Below are 24672 nucleotides of genomic sequence, written 5' to 3'. Positions count from 1 at the left end.
CTTTATGCTCAGATGCTTCTCTTGTTCTAGCAGCTGCTCACCTGATCCCTGGGTCAACCTCAGAGCCTTCATTCTCTGTCTGGGGGTTTGGGGCATGTGGGCTGGAGACTTTGGCTGCTGAGGGGCCAGCTTTGTGGTTCCAAGCCACTCCTAGGGTGTCTCACCCTAACTTACACCAAAAGGTTCTTGAATGAGCCTGAGTGCATCTCACCTCTGGAGTTCTTCAGGCCTTCATTCAGCAAATGCTGACTGAGCAGCTGGTGTGTGCCAGGCCCTGTTCCAAGGGCTCGGGGTCCCTCGGTGAAGACCCTGACTCTGTGGAGCTTGGCCAAGAGCGCAGCGGAGAGAAAGTTTCCCGGAGGTACTCTCATGTTCCTTGAGTCCCCGAAGCGACTTAACCACACAGGAAATCTTTCCTGAACCCTCGAAGTGACTTAACCACGCAGGAAATCTTTCCTGAACCACCCAAGTCAGGTGCACAGGGACCTGGAGACTTGGTGCTTCTTTGCTTGGGACTGGCAAGATGGCAAGTCTGAGTAGAGACATTGTTTCCTCCTCTTGTTACAAAGGGAAACATTGTGTCAAGGAGCACACACATGGGCGTGGCCTAAGGCCAGCTCTGCTGTGAGTCCCAGGTGCTGTGGCCAAGTGAGGCACTTGCCTGGTCATACCTCAGTCCCCCTGCATCTCCCCCTTCCCCCAACACTGACTGTACCACCTGTCTCCCAAGGTTGCTGGGAGTGTCCTCTGAGCTAACCCCCTGTAGTGCCTGGGCTCAGCTTAATCCTTTTAATTCTTCCTTTTAACTTCTGATGAGCTTTGTAGGTGTCTCTTAAATTCTGAACAGTTGGAGGGGAGGAGCTAGAAGGGGGTCTTTGGTGAGGAAATCACTAATTAAGTCTAACTTCTCATTTTATAGATAAGGAAACTGAGACCCCTCAAGGGGAAGGGAGGTGCTGGGACCTAGGACCTTCTGGTTTAGTGGAGTTAAGGGGAGTCTGAAGTATGTTTAGCTGTTGGTCAGACAGAGTAATTGAGTTGGTTCTTGCTATGGCTGGATTCCAATGTGGCCAGGCCTCTATGGGAATTTGACCAATGGTCAGCCCTTACAGACCGGTCCAGGAATGCCCACCGGCATCCCACTGTGCAGAGAGTGCTGTGTGCTTCTTTTGAGAAGCAGTGGGGCAGAGAAGTGGAGTCCTCCAACCTCTCTGAGCCTACAGCTCAGGCTGATAGAATGTGGGTGAGGCAGGCCAGCCTGTTTGTCCACTGCCACGGGCCTGAGAGGTGTGGCTTGACAATGATGATCATGATGGTGGTGATTGGAACTTCTCCCCAAGTGGCTGCCTTGGGAGCTTACCAGGCTGCTTGTGGGCTGTGCTCGGACCCCTCACTCCTTGATGTGGTTGGGAAGCCGGTGAGCACTAGGTCAACCAGCCCTGGGCTTGAATCCTGCTGTGTCATGGAGCTGGGGCTGGGGTCTTCTGCTCTCTAGGCCTCTCTTCCAGTCTGTGAGGAGCCACTGGAACAGAATCTGGTCTACCAGTGTGTGTTCCGTGCTCAGTCAGTGCTCAGTAGATAGTAGCTGCTCTCACATTCGTAGACTGAGAATTCTGAAAGTGAGTTCAAGTCCCAGGCTCTACACACAGACCCTGGTGTACAGAGAAAATACAAGTGTGACCATGTGGGCAAGTCAGCCCACCGCCCTGTGGAGCAAAGTATGTCTCTGTCAGTGGAATATGTGTGTTACCTCTTGGACATCTCTGATTTCTCCTCTGTGTTGACTTTTGTCCTCTTGAGGCCACCTCTCAGAAATGTGGAGTTGTGAAAGTAAATTCTTAGAAGTGCTTTAGAACACTGGGCTCCATTTCCAAACAGGTGCGGGGGCATTTTTCTGGAGAAGCGGGAGGATATGACCAAACCATCTGGGTGGTCAAGGAAAGCCAAGATAGTAGTTTGCTTAGGAAACTCTGCCATGACCAGATGGTCTGCTTCTAGAAATTCCTAATTTATTTAGTGCTTTGGACCCTTTCCACCTTGGGAAATATGGCAGGCTTCACATTGGTGACTTACTACCAAGTTTTTACTTCAGCTTGACTTACTTTCAACATGTCTTCACCTTAGAAATTCTGGCACTCTCTGTTTCTACTAAAGGAGCTACTGAAGTAATCTTTCCCAGACCCCTCTGACTTTCTCTGTAAACCTTTGCCTAGTGATGTGATAAACCCTAGGAGGCCCATATAGCAGACACAGTGGGATTTGTTTAACCACCTAGCAGTTCCTGTCTTCACATGCAAAACTTGGAGCATAGAGAGAAATTCCCTGTGCATTTCCTCTTGTTGAGTAGAGTTGCTACGGGGTAAAGTCCCTAGCCTGTGGGACCTTGTGGCCAGGAGAAGATAGGAGGCTGTAATGTAAGATAATGTAACTGACATTCATTGCCTGGCTCTTGTCTTTAAGGGAACGTGGCAACCTGTGCTTGGCTTGTCCCAGGAGGAGATGACTTTAGTTGCTGTGATGCCTACGAATCAAGTAAGTCTCTTTCATGATGCTGAGTTGTGCTTGAGGAGTAGGCTTCAGGCTTTGGAAAGTGTAGGGGCGCTTGTGCTCTTTCTTTAAGCCCAAGTGAATGTGACCCAGTTTGGAGAGACACTGGTTGGTGAAGGCCTCACTTGCCTCTCCGTGCTGTCAGAGGAGGGAGGGAGGCAGGGGTTGAATCTGAGGTATGTCTGGGACCTATGTCAGTGGCCTTCAGGTGGGCGGGCTTTCTGCCTTTGTCCCCTTAGTAAGACTGTTCCAACTCCAGTCCCAGACCTGATGGTGTTTCTGTCTCTGGCTGGCCCAGGTGTGGGCCCAGGCAAGAATCTAGCCAGGCAGCTTCTGGAGGTAGTGACTGCAGAGCACTGCAGCATGCGTCCAAGATTTGCAAATGTGATTATGGCCTCTTCCTCTGCTTGGGTTCCCCTAGGAGGAGAGCAGAACTGTTCAGCTCTATCTGTAGATTCAGCAAGTCCCCAGAGGTGTAGGTAGGGCAGCCAGGTATGGACAGTGATGGATAATGACTTGTTGGCATAGTTGCCCTCACGAACTCTTGTGGGGCCTCCACCACTCTCCCCAGCTCCACTCTATTCCCCTGCTCCGTCCTCTAATGTGCTGCCAGACCTTTCTGGAAGATTGGCTGACAATCACTCTCCTGGTGGCCTTCAGGGCCCCCTCCTATTATATCTCAGCCTTACTTTGTAGCCTCATTTTTCTGCCTCTCTCTCATTGACCCTGGCTTGGGTCCCACAACTCCTGGAACAGATATCCACACTGGGGACATGCCATTCCTTCTAGAAGCTTCTTTCCCTTCTGCAGGCAGAGTTGGCCCCTCCTTCTCCTCTGTACTCCCATAGCTGCTTTGTTCAGATGCCAGCTACATGACTGACTGGCTGAGTAAAGGTTTGTCTGCTTGTTTGTCTCAGTCCCTAGCTGTGGGAACATTGGGGGCATGGATCCATCGTCCAGCCTTCCTGTATGAGGCGGCACCATGCTGGAAGCACAGTATGAGGCATGTGGCAGGGGTCAGCAGCTCTTTGTTGACTGAGGAAATTCGAACCCCAAGATTTCTCCAGGGCTTTGTGGCTCCTGAAGCTCTATGGCCATGTCTGATGGGGACCCCACTCCCCAGGAAGGGCAGTCCTATTATCCTTACTTCTTTTATAGACCATGGAGACTGAGATCTGGGCAGTCAGCTAACTCAGCCCCAGCGGCAGCTCCTAAGGACCCGGACACATGTCTCCTATGGCCAGGCTAGTCCGGTTTCTGTGATACCGAGGTTTATAATTAGAGAGAACCCAAGAGACTATTTAGCACAAACCCCTTATTACTAGACAGGGAAACTGAGGCTGGCCTGAAGATACTTTCTCAAGGTTACCTACCTAATTGGTGCCAAATGGCGAATTGGAATGTGGGCCCTGGACCTCCCGTCTAGCATCCTTCCTTTTCCCCTCTTTCTTCCTCTGCCTCCCTTCTTTATATAGACACCAGAGAACATTTGGGGACCATCATTCTGCATTTACAGGATGGTGAAGGACTTAACAGAATGCCCTGAGTCAGAGGGATCATAGAGATGAATAGAACCAGCCTTGCCTGTAGGAGCTTTCCTGGAGTTGTGAGACTAGGGCTGGTCCTGGTAGAGGGGATAGTGGAGAAGGGGAGGGAAGGGGAGAGCATCAGTGCCCAACCCAGGGCTGGAGCAGGGTGGAGATCCCCAAGGAGGAGCAGCAGGCAATCAGGTCTTGCATTTAGAGGCTGGCCTGGTGGGCACTGAGGATCTATAGGAGGTGAGATCCTGAACAGCAGGCTACGAAGGGGTTGGCTGGACCTGGGGAAAAGCTACTTGCATGGATTCTGATTCTGTGTAGGCAAAGAGGTCCTGATCAGCCCATCTGCTGGCCTGAGAATCCTTCCTTGTTCCTGGAGAAATGCAGAATACAGAATATGTCCATAGAGGAGGGTCAGGCATTTGTCTAAATGCATATGGGGAGGGATGTTTGTGCTGGCTCACTCCTGTTGCGCTCGTGTGGAACTTTGTTTTGTTTCTGATTGACCAGAGTTCCAGTTGGTCTTTTCCTGTGTCTCAGTCATAAGGCTTTGCTGGGTCTTTCACTCACCCAGGCATGATACAGGGCCAGGCAGGTCCCGGGTACTCTGCTCTTTTTGCCACTTCTGGGGCTTCCAGACAGAAGGCTGGGACTGACCACAGGCCCCATCTCTACTGGCAAGTTGAAACATAACCTTTGCTCAAATTATAGGGAATGTGGTGTTTGCCAAATATGTACCTTGGGTGATTTTCCAAAGATATCCAGGTTATAAACTTCTCGAGGGCAGGAGAAACAGGTACTGCTGTGTCTTTTGTTGTTTATGCCTTGGGTTTACATTGCAGTTTACATTTTATAAAGATCATTTCAACTTTATAATAAGCAGGTGGATTCCTTCCCATTTCACAGATGAGAAAATTAACTTAAATTTTTACCTTGTGCCTGGTGGTATAGCTGCCTAAGGGCTGAGCTGGGACACAGCCCAGGCCTCCTGTTTATAAATCCCATGATCTTTAGACTCTGCAAAGCCCCAGCCATATGTAAATCCTTGGAGGGCATAGGACTTAAGAGGAGCTCAATAAATATTTGTTGAATGAGTGAACTTTGGCTCTTTGGGGAGGGCGGGGGGATGGGTGGGAGGCACTCTTAACCATAAATGGATCCTCTTTGGCAGCAAAAGGAACACTACTCTGTGAAGTATTTGCATTTCTTGCCACGATAAGGAGCTGGTAAGTTCTCTTCTCACCTAGCCTCACCTCCGGGAACTGGGTCATGGGCGCTGAATAATTAATTCCTTGAATCTTTTACCCTGAGCGTCCCTCTCCTGATGTTGATGTGATCATTAGTCTTTGAAAGGTTCTGGACAGGGGCAAATCCTACTGTTTGGTGTCAAAAACATTCAGATGACCCATCTAATTGCTCATAATGACTATTCTTGGCCTTGATAAGGTCAGGCCTCCAGTGAGTTAGTTCAGTCTGCTACTTTTTTCCATCAACCTCCTTTAGACCAAGGAAGAGAGATCCTTGTGGTTATCTTAGATATTCAGAGTTCTGTAGGGACAGGAAGGCCCACCCCTCCCTTCTCACTGACCTCTGAACTCAAGATTTTGTGGGGAAGGTTGGAGAAAGAACAATCAGACATGTCAGCTGGGGAAGGAACGCATGGGGTCAGGAGACAGTTATCAAAGTATCTTCCGGGCCTGCTCTTCCCCTAAGTGGCACTTGGGTCATGTTTCTTAGAGTCTGTAGGGGATCCAGCTGGCCTCATTAGAGTAACCTAACTAGGTCTTGAGGTCAACAGGGTGAGTGGAGAGAAGAATGGGTTGAGACCAAAGACCCATATTCTGGTATTGATTGTCAACAACAGTAGTTGCGTGGCCTTGGGCCCCTCACTGAACTTCACCTGCCCTCTGATTTCTCATTGAGGAAACAGGGGAGGTATAGAGGGCTAGGTAGCATTTCAAGGAGCTTCCTAAAATTCTGTGACTTTTCAGTGCTTTCTGTCTGTCCTGGCGATCCGCACTGCCTTCTCCGGGTCACCTCCTCCTCATGTAGCTGGAGCTTGCTTCTGTAGGCACTTTTCTCCTGGCCCGTGCAGCCTCACCACCTCTCTCTCCCCTACCCAACCCTGGGACATGCCAGAGGAGAGAGAAGAACTGCCTGTTATAGCTCTAGTCTCTTGCCAAGCAGCATGGGGACAGTCTAACGTTTTGGTAGAGAGTTGGGAACCTAGGGGGTGTGGGTGGGATTGGAGGGGAGTGAGGAAAAGGTTTGAGAGAGAAAAAGCCAACCCAGATGACCAGAGGTTGTTGGCATAGCCAAGCTCTCAGTGCTACAAGTTTTCTGGAGTTGAGTTGTTACGTTGTTTGACCAGAGAGAGTGGGTGTGTTCTGAGGAATATGGTCCCAAGTCTCTCCTCTTCTTGCCCAGCCAGGCTCTGTGCTCAGGAGTGACCAGATGCTCTGGAGCAATAAAAGTCATAGTGTTGGTAGAAGTCTGCTTGGAGGGAGCTACGAGAGATGAGAGGTCTCACACAAATAACACAGAAAGAGGAAGGGCTGAGAAAGGTGGGTCTGCCTCTAAGGTCAATGATCCTAAGGTATCAAGACTGGGAAGAATCTATAGATGATCCAATCCAGTTCTTTGATTTTATGGGTAAGGAAACCAGAGACCTGACTTAACAAGACCCTTGGAGCAGGGTAGGGGTAGAACTCAGGTGAAAGCTAGCTCTCCTGATTCCCCACCGAGGGAGCCCAAAACACCCCCTGAAGTGGCTTCTCCCCCAGCGCCATGTTGCATCCTCATGTGGGTCCAGCTACCACACTTCCCACGTTTCCCTTTGACCCTGAGCATGACTGCCTCACATGTTAGCAGGGCCCCACTGCTGTCACTTCATTGTTTATTGGGACCTAATAAAACCCGGGTGCAGCCACATGGAGAAGAGGAGGCTTCTTCTCATGTACAGGCCATTGGGCTTGCGCTTAGTGACTTACCATGGCTGGGATGGAGTTCCTCTGTCTTATGGTGTGTCTTGGGGTGAAAGGTTAACCAAAGACAGGAAACGAAGGCTCTGATCTCCTAGCCTCAATAAGAGTGGCCTCTTGTGGGTCTGTCATTCAGATAAAAATCACCTTTGTTGCTAAGCAGGCCTCGTTCTGAGAATCCCAAGCTCAGAGTGTGGGTTGAATACAGCCTGCACTGTTTCTTACTCCAAGAGAGACCACTTTGGGTGGGAGGTGGCCACATTATCCCGGTCTTAATGGCACATGACGGGAGCCATTAACTTTTTTTTAAATTTTTTTTTTAAATAGGACTCCATTTGGCTTCGCTTTTCCTACTGAGCTCTAGGAAATGAGCAGGCACTAGGTGATACCTACGACCTTGTCAGTCCCTCACAGCAGCCCGTGGAGAGGTGTCATTATTTGTGATTTTGTAGAGAAGAAAGTTGAGGCAGATACTGGTGAATTAACTCACTGGGGCCAGGGCTCAGAGGTGGGTGTCTGACTCCATTGTCTCTTCTCATTTCACACTTTACATGGCCTCTCTCTCAACACCAAGAATGGTGGGCTGGGGCTAAGTGGGCCAGGCACTGATTGGGGCATCAAACATTTACTAGGCGACTTCTGACAGCTAGGTCCTGGGCTAGGTTGTGGAGACGCAGGGGTGAGTAAGCCCTTATCCCTTTATTCCCGGGAGCTTGCGTCTTGGGCTGGCAGCCAGGTGGATGCGTACAAAGTGACAGCTACTGTTCTAGGCATTGTCGTAAACACATCAAATGCTCTGGAATCCCTGAAAAGAGAGCCTCACTTCGGAAACACTGCACCAAGTAGGTGCTGGAGGAGTTGGGTTCTGAAGGACGAATAGGAGATTGCTAGGCAGATAAAAAGGCAGAAGGTTTCCAAGGAAAAAGATGTGGTGGTATGAAATCTCTCGATTTGGTGCTTGTGAATAAGGAAGAGTTACGTGCCTGTTTTCTTCTTAGCTGAGGGTGAAAGCAGTGAGACATTTAGTTGAGAGATAAGCTAGGGGAGGAGGAGGGGGTTTGGCACCAGACTTGATAATTATGTGAGCATTGTTGAAAGAAACATCCGTAGGGACCAGCAAAGATTCTCCCGATATGAATTCTCCAGGCATCTGAAGTACCTTTCCCTGCAGAAACGTGCATGGGGCTTGTTTTCAGGTGGTATGCGTCCATTTTCTACATCTTATGTCTCATGCGCCTGCAGAGATGTCTATGGATGGGGCGAAGGCCTCCGGTGGGACCCACCACCCTGGCAGCTCATGTTCAGCATGTCTCTGATTCCTCTTGCCAAATAAGCTGATAACAAACACCCTTGTGAGTTCATGGGCAGACTGTCTCTCCAGGGAGCTTTCTGCATTCCAGACAGGGCCACTACAGTCATTCCGCAGGAGCTGGGCTGTGGGGTGAGAAGGCTACTTAAAAATAAAGACCAATGAAAAGATATAGCTGTTTTTAAGGATGATATTTACAAGGCACAACGATCCAGGAAGTGGATGACTTGCCATGAGAGAGAGCCAGAATCTTTAAAAATATCAGCTCTGTAGAGAGGGAAGAGTCATGGTGGAGAGAGAGAACTCTTTAGCAGTCCTGGACTCTCTCCTTATGGATGAATCCTTGCTGAGATCTGCCCCAGGAAATCCATTTGGGAAACAGAGCTTTGAGCCTGACTTGTCCTTTGCTGGGAGGAGGTGAGGGAATTTGGAGTCAAAGGCTTCTCAGTCCCACCTCATAGTCTCCTTTGTAGCTCCTGGGTTTTGCTTTCTTTTTATGAAGAAAAAGGGAAGATTCTTTCAGATGGTTGCTGCTTAAAAAACAGTGAGTGCGTTTTTCAGAGCATAAGCCCAAACACCAAGAGAGGAGACCAGCATCTTCATTCAGCCAGCCCAGATTTCTTATGTTGGGATGGTGGGCCACCATCTCCCAAACCTCCACAGCCTCCAGAGAAAATTCACCAGAGTGGTCCCACCTATAGTCCTCTCCCTTGCACTGCTGTCTGTTGGGCTGTGGGTCAGTGAGGGACACTTTGACCACTGAATGGGGAGTGGCCAGGGTAGGCTCTGGTCCAGGAGTGCTTATCCCAGCGTCTCTGAGCTCATAGGAACACGGCCTTTGCATGTCAGCAGGAGCATGGGGCATCCACGTCCTCAGAGCTGTGCCTCCCACCCACACAGGTGCACGTTGCCCTCCACGCCAGCCTCCTACCGATGGTACAGGACAACTCGGCAAGCCAGTAATGTCCTCAGAGGTCAGCTCAGCAGCTGAGTGTCTCTTAGGGTCTGGGTCTGCCCTGTCTTATCAGAGAGGCCTTTCTGTATTTACTGTCTGGAAACTTCATTGATTTTATGCAGTTTCTGGGAAAAGAGTTCCCAGGAGACCTCAGTTTCTCTGCACAGCGAGGAAGTGGACAAAACTGTCTTTCTCTCTGTCTTCTGCTCAGACACATGAATTGCCTCCCAAGAACAGTGTACTTGACGTGGACAGAGGACCCCCTCAGTGGGTCCCGCTGAAAGGCAGACACGGTTTCCAAGAGCTTTTTCATTCTGTTTCTGGCTTGTTCACTTCCCCAAGGTCCCATCTGAGAACTCTTCAGCAGTGTTCATTTGCCTGGCACATGGGGATCAGTGTCTGTGGGGAAGACGGGAACAAATAAATAGCCAGTGTGTAGAGTCTATGATTTTCCAGCAGAAGAAAAAGGAAGCCAACAGGTCTCAGACTGAGTTGCCCTGAGTCCATGCACTCCAGGAAAATTCCCTCCAGTCCCTGGTGTAGAGGGATTTACAGATCTCCCATCCCTAAACTGGACCTAGTGGGAGGGCCAGATGATCTTTGAGCCACATCCAGAATGTTCCCCACTCAAGACATGCGTCTGGTTTTCAGGGCTTAAAACAAATAGATAAACAAACCACAGTAACAACAACAGACCGCTGGCCACGCTGGGCCCAGGGAAAGCAGAATCTGTCCATTCTGCTGGCTACTCCCGCTTGCCCTGCCTGCTCCCACATGGCTGGCTATCTCACACGAGAACCTCCTGCTGGGTGTCCCTGTTTCATCACGCAGCTTCTCCGCAGCACAGGGGATCTCACATTTAAATCATAGAGCCTGGCTTCTGGAGCATGTTGACATGTGGGTAGGCTTTGAACAGCCCATGGGGCTTTCTGACTCAGGCAGGGCTGAGCTGCCCAGGCAGGGGCGCATACCTGCTCATAAAAGCTGAATGCAGTTCACAGGCCCCTGTATGGAGACAGGAGGCTGGACCAACTCCTAGGAGGGCCGGCCTCATGGAAGGAGTGGGCAAGCATCGCCCCTTCCCCTGCCCTGGGCACACCCACTGCTGGCTGCCGAGGTCCGGGCAGCTATTAAGTTGCTCATAACGTTTGTGACAGTATAAACAACAAAGTGGTCTAATTACATATCAGGAAATTGATCCTGAGATTAAAGGTCTATCATTCAAATGAAAAATGTTGGAAGTCTTTTAAATGCTAACTCTGAAGGTGGTACAGTATCAACTGTTCTGTTCCTGCCAAAACAGATTAGTACTGGTAGACATTCATTTACTCGACAAACACGTACGAGCTGCTTCCTGGGAGTAGACCCCACACTGACACTAGGAAGGTAAAGAGAAATAGACAACTCGTTGATGGCTGAATTAGTGATAAAGGGGCATGATATAAAAAGTCTAATTATTTGAATCTTTAATATTGATTGAATGCCAATTGTGTCCTTAGAATGAGCTGAGTACTCTGGAAAATAGGGGAAAACACCAAAAAAACAAAAGACAGTGGTTTTTTCCTTAAGTTTTTTTATTAATCATCTAGACAAGATCAATGCACAAAAAAATATATTGGGTGCAAGGCTAAATGAAGTACTAGATAGTCTGGCCCATGCCGCATCCCTGTGTTGTGACTGTTTGTCTAGCCCCCCACTCATCCTGCTCACCACCCCGCCCCCAGATGGCAATTTCTTGGAAGCTGGGGGACAGAGCTTATTCACCTATGATGCAGGTTCTCAGTAAATGTAATGAGTGGAACCGGATGTGGTTAGTGACTCCCAGACCTGGCTTTGGGCCACAGCATTCCCCGGAGAGTTAAAAACATCTTCCCCCTCAGCCCTCTGGCTATATAAGCCCCTTTTGGGAGTGGGCCCAGGAAGCTGTATTTTTGGACCCTTCCTGGTGAATCTGTGGTGCAGACAGGTTTTGTGGCCTCTGGCATGGACTCCAGGGGTGAAAACAACACACAGGTAAGGAAGGTCAGTAAGTGGCAGGGCAGATTTGGTGCCTGGACACTCTGGCTCCTCCCGGTGCCACTCCTTGGAGCTTTGCTGCGGGCTACCGATCACGCCATCGGTCACTCCATCCTGTCTGTGTGTCCACATGGAGGGCCTGGGGAGCCCAGGGTGCAGGGAAGGGGTGCAGGGAGCCTCGAGGGCTTTGGGAATAGGGTAGAAGAGGGTGGTGGCAAGATGGGAAGTAGAGGCTAGGTTGGAGGCCCCTGCAGTCGTTTTGGTGGCCAGGAGACAACCGGTAGTCACGATTTTGCCCATCAGCGGTGGCTGTCGGGCATCTATCACCGCCAGAGGCACAAGGGTCAGGCCGTGGGCTGTGCGGCGGAGAGCTCGCAGTGCAAGCAGGCAGGCAGCCCTGTGAGCGGATCAAGTGCAGCAGGACGTCGGAAACCATCATGGGAACCTCCACAGGGTATGATGTGGTAAAGGGGTTGAGGGGAAGTCCAGGTAAGACTTCAAAGAACAGGGGCGCCTGGATGGCTCAGTGGGTTAAGCCTCTGCCTTCGGCTCAGGTCATGATGTCAGGGTCCTAGGATCGAGCCCCGTGTCGGAAGCTCTCTGCTTCCTCCTCTCTCTCTGCCTGCCTCTCTGCCTGCTTGTGATCTCTCTCTCTCTCTCTCTGTCAAATAAATAAATAAAATCTTTGGGGAAAAAAAAAAAAAGACTTCAAAGAACAATAGTGCTGTCTAGAAGACTGCCTAGCCAGCCATCATTGTGTTTCATCCTCATGGAGGCTAGTGGGGTCAGGACTATTATTATCCCCATTTTATGGATGGGGGAACTGAGGTTCAAAGAGGTTCAGTAACTTCAGTAACTCATCCAGGCTCATGCACCTAGACAGTGGTGGGTCTTGTTTGTCACAAGTCTGCCTGACTCCAGGGTTCCAACTAGAACCCCTGGTACCATGTGAGCTTCCATGTTCAAGTGCTTGAGCCCACTGGGCCTTCACCGAGGAAACAGACTCTGTGGGCATGCTAGACAGCATAGCAGGAGCTGAGGCACAGGCAGGGGGCCGTGGAGGAGTCCGGTTTGTCAGGAGTGGCAGTGGCTCAGTAAGTCAAGAGTACAAGGGAAGGGGAAGCAGTTGGGGACTGGCAAGGGGGGGAATCATGAAGGTGGTTTCTGTTTTGCTCCTCTAGGGCATTTGGACTTGTCAGGGAGCTGTTGAAGGATTTGAAAAAGGAACAGAACCTGACCAAGCGTGTGTTTTTGGTGTAAAGGTGTCTTCATTGGCGGCTTGAGAATTTGGCTAGTGGGTTGGAGGGAGGTGATCCAGGAGGAGGAAGGGTTTTATGAGGAGATTTTGAGGGTTTAGGTATGAGCAGAGAGGAAGGCAGTTGCTAGTGGATGGGGCTGCTGGGCAGGCAGGACTGTGTGATGGTCCGCCTGGGAGGCGAGGGAGAGGGGCAGGGAAGGGGGGACTCTAATGGTTTGGCCTGAGAGTCTGGATGTAGCTGGTGCTGTTCACTGAGTTTGAGGGTACAGGGGAGGGACAGGGGAGGTAAGCTGACCACACAGGAGGTCTCCGTACAGGAGTCACTGCAGCTGGTTTATGCCAGAGTGTGGCAGATCCCACGGAAGGATGTAGATATTGATTGAACTATAGGAGTGACTAGGTCCTTGGCGGTGAGAGGAGGGTAAAGATCAGAACCTGGGGACACAGCAAAGTCTTAGGGGCATTTAGAAAGAGATGAGTGTGGGAAGACTGAAAATGGGAGTGACAGTGGGTAAGATAGTGTCCCAGATGCGATAATGCGATTGGTGTGGCAGCCTTGGGCATGAGGCTTGGACCAGGCTCTGTGCGTGAGTGGAAACCAGACTGTGGTGGACGGAAAGGGAGGCGGAAGTGAGGGAACGGACATTGCCAGGCAACCTAGCCTAGTAAGGGAAGGAGGGAGAGTTCCAGTTCGTTTTCTCCGGTGGAAGCGATACAGACCTAAGTATGACTGAGCTGGTGCACATTTTCAAGATTGACTTTATGTGGGTAAATTCACATGACAACAACAACAAAACCCAGAACTTGTGTCAGGCAATGAAAAAAATTTGGGGGGGCTTGACAAATGTAGTCAACTTGGCACAACTCTTTAAAACCTCGGCCTTCGGAAGGCAAATGCCGTGAGACATTGCTGGCCTGTGAGCTCTTCAGGGTCGGGTCTGGTCTGTAGTCGTCCCAGGCTCCTGGTTGAGGAGCTGTGTGCAGAGTGAGTGGGCATTGTTGAGAAATCCGTTTCGTGTTCACTTTGCTATGATTTCTGTCTCCTCCCCGGCATTGGCGTCTGTCTCCAGACCAGTTACTGGGCTCCACCCAGTTCCACCTGATTTCACCACATCAGGGGATGCAGTGCCCTCCAGATATAAAGGTTCATCTGGGGAGAGGCCTTAAGGATGTGCTGGGCAAGGACTTGGCGCTGTTAGCTCTCCCATCCCAGCATAAGTTAGATCAAAAGGAAGGAGCTATCTTTTCTATTTGTGTGAAAATGCACCAGTTTCTGTTTTGGTTTGGTTTTGGCTGCCTTCAGCTTGAGGTGGTGGGAGTCACCCCTCCTTCCCCCGGCAGGTGTGGGAATAATGCTTAGCAGATGCGTGAGTGTGCGTCGTGAGGTACCGCATCTACATTTCACAGACACTTGCTTGTTTATGTTCAAGGGAGTGTTCAGTGGCCCAGAGTCCATGTAGTTGCCACCACACCGCATCAGCTCCCAGGGGCTCAGGAGCTTAGGGCTGCGGGAGGCGGGGGTGGTGCATTGAAACCAAGGAAATGACTTGCTTCTCTGTCCTCTTCTCCTGTCCTGATCCATTCTCACTTAGGGAAGGGCTGTGGATTTTCAGTACAGGGTATAGATGTGTGGGGGGTGGGGGGGGTGGAGGCTTAAATGGAGAGGTGGGCAGGCTTGCTCTGAGCGTCAAGCAACTTGTCCAGGATATTGAGGTCCCAATGGAAAGTGAGCTATAAAACAGCAGAACTGGTTGTTTTGGAAGTTAACTCCCCACAATAATGGTGATAGTGAGAGACCCCTCTCATGTATTTACTCCCATGTGACCGACAGTGTAACTGGGAGGGAAAGATTTCTGACACAATTCTGGCCCAATTCCCCATGTCTACCACACTGTGGTTTACCTCCTGCATTACTTAAGGGGATGCTAACTGCCTAGCAGCAACCCCCGCCCCCGGAATCTCGGTCACTTGTCCCGCCCTTGAAGTTCCTGTGTCACGTATGCAAAGTCCAAATGTTCCTGGTCACAGAGGGCTTTCCCGTAGCTTGGCACCCAGGGAATCCGGCTCCTCCCCTCTCATGGCTGGGCCGTCTTCCCCTTGTGGCTTCCAAAGCTGCTGTGCTCCAGCAGAAGCAAATGAGCACAGAGCCCCCCCCCCCCCCCCCCCCCCCCCCCCCCCCCCCCCCCCCCCCCCCCCCCCCCCCCCCCCCCCACCCCCCCCCCCCCCCCCCCCCCCCCCCCCCCCCCCCCCCCCCAGGAGGTTCTCACCAGAAGTTGTGTACATCACTTGTGGGCACAGCCCATTACCTAGAACTGGTCATGGGTGCTCACAGCTGCAGAGAAGGGCCCAGGAGGAAGGAGCAGTGCGTGTAGTGATCAGCTAGCCTGTCTCTGCCATATCCGCCAAAGCCGGAAAGTTAGCTAGCTTCTTGCTGAGTTTCTGCCAGCGGATTAGCCACTCATGGTGCATCAAGATCTCATTTTCCAGATTGTAGCATTTTGGAATTTGATGGAAGAAGAGCAGTGCCTGGCCTGGACCAGAGACCACGTCTCTGCTGTGGTGTGCAGGGCACCACGTCTATACCTTTCGGATCCATCCACTCTGAGTGGGAATGCTATGGGTGTAGTGGGTAAGGAGGTGGGGTCTGAATTCTGGCTATGGGGCTTCACATTACAGCTTCACCACTCTGGCCATGTGACCTCGGGCCATTGGCTGACTTTCCTAATTCTTGGAAAAATGGGAATAACAATAGTGTCTAACAATGTCTAACAATAAGTTTGTTTTAATGATTAGCTTCTTTAATACATATGAAACTTTTAACACATTGCTCAAGACTTCATAGATGCTCATTTAGGGTCAACAATTCCTATGTTCTCAAGGATTGAATACTCATTCATTCATTTAGCACATACCATATGCAGAGGGTCTTGTGCTAGGAATAGGGAGTAGGGAAGTAAAAAATTCACAGAGGAACCTGCTATAATTGAAGCAAGTACAGCATGCTGTGGGAGGGATCTGACCCAATTGGGGTTAGGGAGCTAGAGTGTCTGGAGGAGAAGGGCCTGGAAAGAAGTCTAGGAGTTAGTAGGGTTAGGATTTGCTCCCTGCCCTGCTTAAGAACACCAAGTATGCTGTGCGATACATCAGACTTAATGCTTTTTGAAATGGGGAAGCTTTTCTATCTTACAACAGGGTTCTTCAAAAGGATCCTTGCCCAGGGTCCCTGAAATTGATGTTAGCCAATGAAAAATGTGCCCAGCCCTGACTTTGAGGGACAGGAGGCTTATCTAATGGCATGGCCATTGCCTCCACTCATTCGAGCGTGATGGCATGCCCAACAGATCTGAGCTGATCTAGACCTGTTGTCAGGGAGCTTTTAGGGAGTCTGTACGCTGCAGGGAAGAACGTTCCCTGCTTTCACAGAGCTGCGGTCTGCTGGTACTGCTGCCTGGGATGGTCAGAATGCAGGGGCATTTTCCCTCAGCAGCGTGTGGTGGGCTCAAGGAGCCAAGACTGGGGAGCAGGGTGTTGAAAGGAATTTCACAGGTGTTGAATGTGTGTGTGGGGGCTAGTGGTGGTGGTTGCCTGGAGAGGGCAGAACAAGAGATAAAATTACAGCTTGTCAGGACTGAGCTTCCATAGTCTTTTTGGAGTCAAAGAAGATTTGGAAGGAAGAATGAGAAAAGCCTAGATGACTTTACAAAAAAAAAAAAAAAAAAAGGTTATAAATTATTTCACTGAGCAAGATTCTTTTATTAGCCTAATGATTTATTTTGCTTATTATGTTTTAATTCAAATGTATTTTAGAAAATTAACTTCAGTATTAATTGGGCCACAAATTCTGTACTCTGGCCTTGGACAGCTTACTATGAGGTGGTGATGATGGTCTTTTTAATGCTTTTTTATTTTTGTGGGAAAATCTACATAGCATAAAACTTAACATTTTAACCATTGTTAAGTGTCGAGCTGCTCAGTGGCATTAAGTATGCTTGAGATGTTGTCCAGCCTTCACCACATGCACAACTTTTTCATCTTCTCAGGTTCAAAGTCGCTATCCCTCAAACACTAACTTCCCACTCCTCTCTTCCTCCAGCCCCTGGCATCCACCTTCCATCTTCTGTCTCTATATTTTCTTATCCTCAGCACCCCCATTAAGTTCTGAGATAGGAGGGCCTCCTGGAAATCGAAATTGAGAGGTCACAGTGTTCCTGGGCACCCAGCGTGTGACCAGGACGATCTGGGGCACACTCAGAATAGACTAATTTTTTGTTGGTAAGATGAACCCATTGTGTGTGTGTTGAGATACCTGTATAATTTTGTGACCTCTTGGCGGATAGCCAGTTATGCAGATTTCTTCCTTGTGGGTTCCTGGGCAAGGCATCCTGCAGGCCCAGCAGGAGATGGGGGCAAAGGTGTGGCTTCTTGGAAAAAGGCCTGAGGTCCAGAGAACAGAGCCTGGAGGGGTGGGGTGTTGTGGAGAATTCCTCCTTGGGGCCTCACTTACCTGCTGGAATGCAAGCCCTATTCATCAGGTCTGCATGGTGCTTGGGCTCGCTCTTTTCTGGAGAAAAAGGATGCTGCTGGTGAGGTGCTTGCTGGACTGAGGAAGGTCTAAGATTCCTGAAACCTGGCTCATTCTCTTGGGACCCTTGGGCTAGTCAGGGACCAAAGACTCCTGGACTTGGGATGTGTGTACAGGAGGGCCTTGTACAAGTTGTACACACCCCTGGTACATTTGGGATATGCAGGAAGTATGAAGCTAAAAATAAAAATGATCTGAAAGACCATCTCTCTCTCTCTCTCTCTCTCTCTCAGACAGACACACACACACTGCTCACATTTGGTTTGTTTTTCCTCTTTAGATATTGCGTTATGGAGTCAGAATCCTATTGAGCATTTAAAATTGTGTTCTGCTCTCCTCACTCTGCATTAGGGCACAAACATTTCCCCATGGATTAAATGTCTTTTTAAATATGATTCTTAAGGGACCACCTAATACTTTATTATTTGGTGGCACTGTGACTTACAAGACCTTGCCCTGTTGTTGACATGCATAGACAGTCAAAGCCTGAAAGATCTTCAGAGACCCCGGGACTGGACCCGTTTGCTGTGCCCCGTGGCTTCGGCAAAGGCTGGCCATACCAGTTCCGCCTACATAGTGCTGCTCGGTTGGAGACTAAGTGTGGATTTTGAAGTGAGCTGGAACTGGGCCCCCATCACAGCATCCCTAGGTCCTGCCTATGGGATACTGAGGAGGTTACTCTGTAGTCTGCCTTTTCTTCTGCCAAACAAAGAGGGGTAAATGAGATCACAGACGTGGGCGTCTGGGACAGGACCTGGCACACCGCCCTGCTGAGCTGCACTGCCTTTGGTGTCCTCCCGAGGTGGTGCAAGGGGCGGACCCAGACTCCCCATGGCCAGACTGGAGCGTTGCCCGCCTCAGAGGCTTCGCTCCTCCTGGAAGGTCCTTGAACAGCAGCTTAGTGGTCCAAGAGGAGGTGTGGAGAGCTGGCTAGAAATCCTTATTGAGGGACCCCTGGGTGGCTCAGTTGTTAAGCATCATCTGCCTTCGGCTCAGGGCATGACCCCAGGGTCCTGGGATAGAGCCCTACATGAGGCTCTCTGGTCAGTGGGGAGCCTACTTTTCCCTCTCCAGCCCCCCTGTGCTTGTGTTCCCTCTCTTGCTATCTTTCTCTGTCATAAATAAATAAATCTTAAAAAAAAATCCTTATTAAAAAATGTTTAAAATAGGGACGTGTGTACTCGCGCGCATATATACACACATGGTTTTTTTTTTTTTAAAGGTTTTTTTTTTTTTAATTTATTTATTTGACAGAGAGAGAGAGACAGAGATCACAAGCAGGCAGAGAGGCAGGCAGAGGCAGAGAAAGAAGCAGGCTCCCTGCTGAGCAAGGAGCCTGATGCGGGGCTCGATCCCAGGACCCTGATCATGACCTGAGCTGAAGGCAGCGGCTTAACCCACTGAGCCACCCAGGTGCCCCTACACACATGGTTTTATACATGCACATACAAACATGTATATACATTCACACACAATGCACACGCATAAACACACACATGTGCATACACATATATGCACACATATATGTACACACGTGTATACGCACATGTATATACAGACACACAACAGGAAGCACATACGGCTAACTTATACTTACATTATAGAGAAGCAAGGTGGGAAAACTCTGGGATGACTCCTTGCCCCTTCCCCACCAAAGCCCTTGTTGCAGAGCAGAAACAGAGGAAAGAAGACCACCACACCCCCACAGACTTGTTGTGAGGGCTCCTTAGGATAATGCTGGTGGAAGACTCTGGCCTGCCGTGGGTCTCTGGTCCTGTGGGCCTCTTCCTGGCACCGTGACTGGTCAGCATACAGGAATCTGTGGCTCACTGGAGCAGGGAGGGATCTGCTGCTGGGATTCCAGGAAGAAGAGGATGGAGGTGAGGAAGTGGGGCTGTGGGAGGTCTCTTTAAGCCAGACTAATGGAGTCAACTCACTGTTGAAAGAGTAAGGGGAGAGCTGGGGCTGAAAGGGCAGGAGCCCCAGTGGCCTGGGCTATCAGTGGGGGAACCCCATAGAAGACAGGACCTGAGCTCCCTGCCTGGGGCAGTGTAGACCGAGAGAAGTATCTAGTCCCTTGTGGCAGGCTGGGAACTTGTTTGGGCTCTCCCAGTGTGTCTCCTGGATGCATTTTCCTGGGCCTTTCCTAGTAGGGCTCCAGATAGCATGTGTTAGAAAAGGGCATGTGTGGGTTCAGCCTGTGTGGAAGGAAGGGCTTTGACTTCCTGTGGGTGATCTCTGGGGTTAAAATCAGGAACAGAAAGAAGCTTGTGGACAGACAGGATTGATCTCCCTGGGGAGTGACTAAGGCAAATTAATCTCCTTTCAGAGAAGGCAAGGATGGATGAAGCAGGCGACCCCAGGAGGCAGTGTGCTCTCCATGTGGGGAGGTGGGCAAGGGAAGTCTGGGGACCTCTGGCTGGAAGGAGATGACAGGGACAAGGGGGCCCTTGAAGTCCCTTCCCAACTCTTGGAGATGCCCTCTTGGTTCAGGTTGGTTGCTGTATGCCCTTGTAGTTGGAAAGTCAGGCCTCCTCTGGCCAGAGTGAGAAGATGAGGCCTGCAGGCATCACCTGTGGTCTGGGCTCTGTGGAGATGCAGTGTATGTGGGAGGCATTTCCATGGCTGTCTCTTGCCTCACACAGGTGTTGGGTCCCAGTTGCTGTGACTGAGCATCTTCTGTGTGTGCAGCTCAGAGCTGGGCCTTCTAGTTCTCTTGACCACCCTGGGAGTGCTTGGAGGGGTGAGCAGCCTTGTTTCACTGCGTAGGAAACTGACCCTGTCTGGGGGCTCATTGGTGGGATACCTGGGAGACGGTATGTTTGAATGGGGGGGGGGGCTTGGCAATGTCCGTGGCAAGGCAGTCTGGTTTTGATTGTCTAGTTCTTATTGGATCTACTTCTTTAATGGAAGTACAAGTTGTCATGATGTATTGGTTTCCAGTGTACATGGTACTGTGACCTTACAAGGTTATTACAGTATTACCGAATCTGTTCCCCGTGCTGTCCTTTTCATCCTTGTGACTTACTTCATAACTGGAAGTCTGTACCTCCTCGTCCCCTTCTTCTGTTTGGCCCACACCCCTCCTCTGACCCTATGGGATTCATCTTTAGATTGTTTACCTTGAGGCATACCTTGCCTTTGAACTTTGAGGGTGTTGTTGAGGGCTGAGCTTTTCTCTTGGTCAGACTGCTGCTTTGGGAGAAGGTTCTGCCTGGTGTCCCTCTGGCCCTCAAGTTTTTATAGAACTCTGATTTATTGACCACCTCGTTACCCTGTTTGATGCCATTTGACAGGTGAAGAGGTCCAGGGAAGATGGGGAGGGTTCCTAAATGTGAGCACACTGGAAGCTCTTTGGCTAGGAGGTTCCTTCTCTCATTTGAGAGAAGTGCTTAGGGGTTCTGTATCAATCTTGAACTTGTCTCTCAGATGCCCTGGACCAAGCCCATTCCTCATGTTTGGAGGCCCTGAGGTTTTTAATTTGTAGCAGCCTGGGGCAGGGAATGGGGGTTGCTTCGTGACTCATAAAGTCACACAGGCAGAACCACAAATAAGGGACTCCAGTTGGCAAAAACCAAATTGCTTCAAGGCTATTCTTGGAAACTAAAGCATCACGTCTTGTTTCTTCCCAGAAAATGCAGAAACCTTTCATATTTCTGGGTGGTTTTATTTATATTTTGTATCAAACTCTAAAAAGCAACAGCTGGGTGGTGGTTGACAAGGAAAATTTTAACAAGAAGAGCCACTACCCAGGATCCTCTGCTTTAAGTAATCCTTGAGTTTCTTTTGGGGAAGGAGAAAGGGGATCCACTACAAGAATTCCACTCTAGTCTCCAGAAGAAGGGGCTTGGAGCGCAGATTCAGACTCCCAGAGCCCTTCCAAGTCAGCCTTTCTAGCTCACTAGTAGAACTACCTCATACCAAGGATGTTTTCTGTTCGCTCTTGAAACCTCCTTCTTCCTCAGTGTACATTTGAGGGAACTGAAATCTTAGAAATTAAGCGAGTCGTCCAAGGGTTCACAACTAGGAAGTGGATTTAAACCCACATCTTCTAAGTTGAAAGCCTGTGGCTTTTACTTTTTTTTTTTAAAGATTTTATTAATTTATTTGACAGAGATCACAAGCAGGCAGAGAGGCAGGCAGAGAGAGAGAGAGAAGGAAGCAGGCTCCCGGCTGAGCAGAGAGCCCAATATGGGGCTCGATCCTAGGACCCTGGGATCATGACCTGAGCCGAAGGCAGCGGCCCAACCCACCGAGCCACCCAGGTGCCCCTGTGGCTTCTACTTTTAAAGTCCAGATAATTCCTTGACCTGGGCAGCTGGTCCCTTCCTTGTGCTTTGATGGTGTTTGGGTTGTTGGAGGAATAGTAATGACTGCTGGTTATCGGATTGCTGCCAGGTGCTAAATACGTCACATTTGTGAGGGAGTTTATTCCTTCTGGCCCTATGAAGCGAGCATGATCATCTTGTTTTGCCGATGAGGAAACAAGCTGATATGTATTAGATAACTTGCCTCCCTGGTGCGTGATACCAGATTCACACCCCCGTCTGGCAGACTCGAAACACTGAGGCTCTTCCGGAGGAAACCTACCCCACATGGGTGTCAGAGTCGTTTTTAAGGTCTTTAACGTCAACTGGATTCAAGCTGATTTTACAGTTGAAACCAGACCCTTCCGACAGGGAGGCAGGTCTGAGCCTGGTACGAGGGGCTGGGATACAGTCCAAGGCAGCCTGTCTGCTGTCCTGCCATCTCTCTCCACCACAAACCCCCCTCAGCCCCCCCATCTCCCTCTAGATAAGAGCCAGCTCCTGGACCCCCCACGCCCAGCCAGCCCCCTCCACAGCACCTTTGGCTCTCCACTGGAGTAAGATTAAGGCCTTCATTTTCCTTTTGGGGGAGGAGGGGTGGCTGCTGGAGTTGGAAGGAGACAGGTTCTTCCAGTTCGTAAATGATTCCCTGGGTTTGGCTTGATACCTCTAAACAGTTCACCATTTTAGACAAGGAGGGGTTGACAACTTGAAGAGTTGATTTACAGAAGTATTTCTCAAACCAGTGCATTCCCCAGGCACAAGTCTGCCCCACGTGAGGGATGCAGCACCCATTTCCACCTCTGCCAGGAGCCTCCTGGGGCTGGGGTCTGCCATCACACACCTCTCTTGCCCTTCCCAGCAACTCCACAAGGTGGAGATTATCACGTCCTTTACAAAAGAAGAAACTGGGGTTCAGAGTGTCTGGACTCGTGTGAGGCCATGAGGGCAACCAGGGGCTAAACTGAGCTTTGGACTTGGGCTCCAATGACCCTGAAACCTGTGGCTTTCTCTGCACCACCAGCCTGTCCCCAGAAAGGACCACAGGATAGCCATAGAATTCAAGTAGTTGTGGATCTCCGTCAGCAGCTGCATCCTTTGTTCGGTGCTAGGCACACAGTGGTTCCAAAGATAGAGACCGAGGATGGTCCTTTGCTCTGAAAAGCGAATGAGTCTTGCTCTCCGTTTATGCTCTCTGGGTGGCAAGTCTTGTACGTGGGGGAGAGCCGAAACAGTAGGAGGCAGTGGTAACGTGAGCGATGCCGTAGTGAGCATTGCAGACATTTAAGGAGCCCAGAGAGCCTCTGGGAGGGAATCCACGTCTCATCAGCACCTAGCAAAGCACAGGCCCAGCTCTCCTCATGTGTTTACTTTGCTGAGTTGCAGGGAACAGAGCTGCCAGGTCAGTGCCCCTGGAGGACAGAGGCCTGGCTAAGAGTAGAACTTAGCTGGAGCAGAGAATGTGCTTTCAGCCGAACTCAGTGCCAGGCACACTAGAGGCTCATGGGGCGGAGGAGAGGAGGGGAGGGGTCCCACACTGTGGCTGGTGCCCCCTCGGCCAGCAGCATCTGGGTGTCTGCCGGCCGCTCCTGCAGGTGATACATCGGGGCTGCTGTCTAGCGTCCCTGTGTGTGTGTGTGTGTGTGTGCTGCTCTCTCCCAGGGCTCTCTAAGGGATCTCCTGGCAGCTCTGTTTACAGCCGCCTCCCTCTCCTATGCATCCCCGCCGCCTCTGCCCAGAGATTCCTCTTGGCCCGCTGCTCTGTCTCCTGAACCCCGCAGCCCACAGGAGAAGCCAGGTCCCCTCCACAATCTGCCCTGGAAGCGCCCATCACCCCTTGTGTTGAGTTTGGAACCTCCAGATGCCTTGAACTTGCTGTCATTCTGCAGCTGTCCTGGCTCTTTCCAGACTTGCACCAGTGTGGCATTTCTTTTGCCTAAGAACTTCATTCCCTGGTCTCCTAATGAAAGTCACCTTCTTCCTAAAATTGTAGTATTTGAGTATCCCCCCCCCCCACCCACCGCCCTGTGGCTCCTCTGGATACCTCTAGGCTCTGTTAGACCCCTCCTTATCTGGCTTCCATGCACCATGTTCATCTTTTTAAAGTGCTTGCCTGTTGTCTTATAATCAACTCTCTATACACCTGTCTTCCTCACAAGGCCCTGTCTCTGCATCCCCAGGACCTACAGTGATGCATGGCTCTTGCTAGGCTCCAGTAACTATTGCCGAATGAAGGAGTAAAGGATGGAGGAAGAAAATAAACACCATTGTCTGCTTTTAATATTGTAAGGCCAGCCCACAATCCAAAAGCACCCACAATAGTGTTTCTGTCTGGAGAGTGGGAAGCTGCCCGGCCCAAGGGCCTTGCCTCTGTGTTTGCTGACCTCCTCCTGCCAGGCCTCTGTCTGAGGGAGCTTGGTATGCTGTATCGTCTTGTTTACAGACCCTCTCGAGCCATCCTGACAGCTGGGCGTCCCTAGTTCCTCCAGGCTGGTCTTTTTGCACTAGCTTTGGATTCTGGAAAAATAGCTATTGCTTTGGAAAATCGACCCTAACTTATTTTTGTTCCTTTGAAACTTGAATGACTTTCCTAAGAAATGCCTGAGGTTAGAGTGGTGCAGAGAGACAGGCCAATGGCCAAAACCCAGGCAAGCTATTTTCGTGTTGTGAATGAATACCCATCGCATTTTTCCTTCCATCGGCCTGAGCACTTGTTCCAAATAGCTCACAGCTTGGGCTCACAAAGCACAGACTCCTTTGGTACATGGGGTGGAGACCCACGTGTGTCTGTGTCTGTCTGTCTGACTGAGATGGATGCTGTGCTTGCAGCAGACACAAGGAATAGAGAGAAGTTTCGAGACGTTGCCATTTGTTGTCTGTATAGGGGAAAGACCTGTCCTCTGGTAACTAATGGAGAAAGACTTCCAAGTTTGGTGTTTAAGGATAGGTGGGAAGGCCACGAAATCTAGGGAGGCACGTGCTTTGAATGTTTTGCTTTGTGTGCTGTTACATGGCTAGATACACTAATATCAGTCAACTCAATTACAGCACCATGAATTAAAGGTTTTCAGTGGTGCTCACAAAATCTAGTGTGCTTCTCTGCTTTGTCCCTTGCCCTTTACTAGTTCCTGTTTCTTGAACTATCTGGCTCATAGTGAGGTTGACCAGGTAATGCTGAC

General features: G+C 50.2%; 1 protein-coding gene across 7 annotated transcripts in view; it reads left to right on the top strand.

Annotated features, from left to right (window-relative positions):
• Positions 1-24672, top strand: part of MICAL2 (microtubule associated monooxygenase, calponin and LIM domain containing 2) — a 209266-nt gene that overhangs the window by 23415 nt on the left and 161179 nt on the right. For all 7 annotated transcript variants that reach the window (XM_059408093.1, XM_059408078.1, XM_059408075.1 and 4 more), the window contains exon 2: positions 2461-2532. The gene's annotated coding sequence lies outside the window, so the exon portion shown is untranslated. The remainder of the gene's footprint in view (positions 1-2460; positions 2533-24672) is intronic.

The sequence above is a fragment of the Mustela nigripes genome, chromosome 1 (assembly GCF_022355385.1).
Source record: "Mustela nigripes isolate SB6536 chromosome 1, MUSNIG.SB6536, whole genome shotgun sequence".
NCBI classification, from domain to species: domain Eukaryota; kingdom Metazoa; phylum Chordata; class Mammalia; order Carnivora; family Mustelidae; genus Mustela; species Mustela nigripes.
Note: the sequence above shows the minus strand (reverse complement) of the source record. Positions and strands in the feature narration are given on the sequence as shown.